Source organism: Nicotiana sylvestris, chromosome 12, assembly GCF_000393655.2.
Source record: "Nicotiana sylvestris chromosome 12, ASM39365v2, whole genome shotgun sequence".
Lineage (NCBI taxonomy): Eukaryota > Viridiplantae > Streptophyta > Magnoliopsida > Solanales > Solanaceae > Nicotiana > Nicotiana sylvestris.
In genome coordinates, this window is record NC_091068.1 from 22,527,140 (window position 1) to 22,529,157 (window position 2,018).

The following is a 2,018-nucleotide window of genomic DNA, read 5'->3' on the forward strand; positions in this document are numbered from 1 at the left end:
TCTTTGAGGAATCAGGTCAAACGTAGTTCCCAATTCCTCTATTTTCTTCTGACTTTCTTCTTTTTCTTTTTTTTTTCTTTTCCCTTTTTCTTTTCTCGTTTCTCCTTTCTTTTGTCATTTTTTTTCTTTCTCTTTTTTTCTTTTATTCTTCTTTTCCGTTTTTCTTTTCTCGTTTCTCCTTTCTTTTGTCATTTTTTTTCTTTCTCTTTTTTTTCTTTTATTCTTCTTTTCCGTTTTGTTGTTTTCTTTTCTTTCTTTTCTCTTACCTGCCATGCTTGCGTATTCTAATCGTTGCTACTAATTCCGAACGAGGGGTATGAGAGAAAATAAATAAGGCTCAAAAGGGGTAACGAAGGATAAAGTGTTTGGGTAGCAGAACAAAATGCCTTCGTCATTTCAGTCTTCAAAACATGCCAAGTGCAAACAACACAATTTAAACTTGTAGTCTCTTATGATGGTGCTGGACTTGACAATTATGTTAAACGTTTTATTTTTCCTTTGTCATTTCTAAAGCACCGTTGGGCGACACTCTCATTATCATAACCGACCCTCATGCCAATTTGGTGAATCTTGCTCTTAACGGTTTCCTTTGTGCTTAACTTGCCCCAGTTCCACATAACTCGAGCTCTGAATAATCTCAAACCGTCATTATTTCCTTTAAATGCTTTGATCACCTTCTCGGGGTTTTATGATTAACTTTTAAGATTAGGCCCAAAAATGTGTGCGCATGTCATGACACTAGAATCGGCACTGAACAAAAGGACAAAAGGACTAAACAAAAGATGACTGGAAATAATAAAAGACCGGATTTTGTATTAGACTACCGGTGAAATGGTTTAAATAACAAAACAAACAAAACAATCAGAATAAAATCCTAACACAAACTGGACAAAGTTAAAACAAACTGCTATGACAAAATGGAAAGATAAGAAGGTTTGACATAGGACAAAATCCAAATTACAACCTTAATAATCCGGACAACAGAAATGACAACAAAATAAGCCACCAACTGTTTCTTTCTTGTTAACAAGGGAACGGAGCGTCCTCCCATTTTATCAAACTTGGCATCGTAGCCACTGAGCTTTGCATTAGTATTGCAATGACCATTGCCAACTTCAATATCATTACCCTTAGTCAACAAGTTCCCAATAGGACTCGAATGCTTCCGTCATCAGGCCTGATCCCCGCAGAGTGTGCATCAGGAGGTGCAAGTAAAGGATTCTGGGTGTCATTGTCCGGCTTACCACAAACCAACCACCTTAACTTATTTGCAAAACAAACAGGTTAGAATGGACTCAGTCGGTCCTCATTATTGACAACATCTTTTCTTTTTTTTTCTTTCTTGTTTTCATTCTTTTTTTCTTTTCATTTTTTCATTTTTTTTTCATTTCGTTTTTTTTTCATTCTTTTTTTTTTCATTCTCTTTTTTTTCCTTTTTTCATTCTCTTTTTTTGCTTCCTTTTTTGTTGTGGTCGAATCTTATGGAGATTGCCTACGTATCATGACCCCGCATGAATCAGACCTTGCGTAGTTCGGACCAATAAGAGATAAATAATAACAAACAATTTTTCAATTTTCATATTAAAACAAAATGGGTTTCAAAGGTTTGAAGATGACCTACAAACTCGAAAATCAAATAACCCATATACTTTAATCAAGAGATTTATAAACTCAAAAACAAAAGGCTAACTCCCTTTCTCTGTTCGACAAATGCAACCAAATGGTTATTTTTGCAAATGTGGCCCCTTCCGAATTTCACATGAATTTTGAGGCCGGGGAGGATTATTTTATGACACTTTACCAACTTGTCCATTCTTTTACGAAAATAACCTTTCGACAACTGAAAGATACTCTAAGGCTATTTCGGCAAGAACGGTTTAAGATGCGGCCGAAGCTGGCTCGGCTTATTATGACAAAATTCAAACGGTATTCACCTGACCGCTGACTCTTTGTTTTTTTTTTCAAATTACAATAAAAACTTGGTGTTGCAAACACGGCCCTTCAGCGCCTCGGGGACG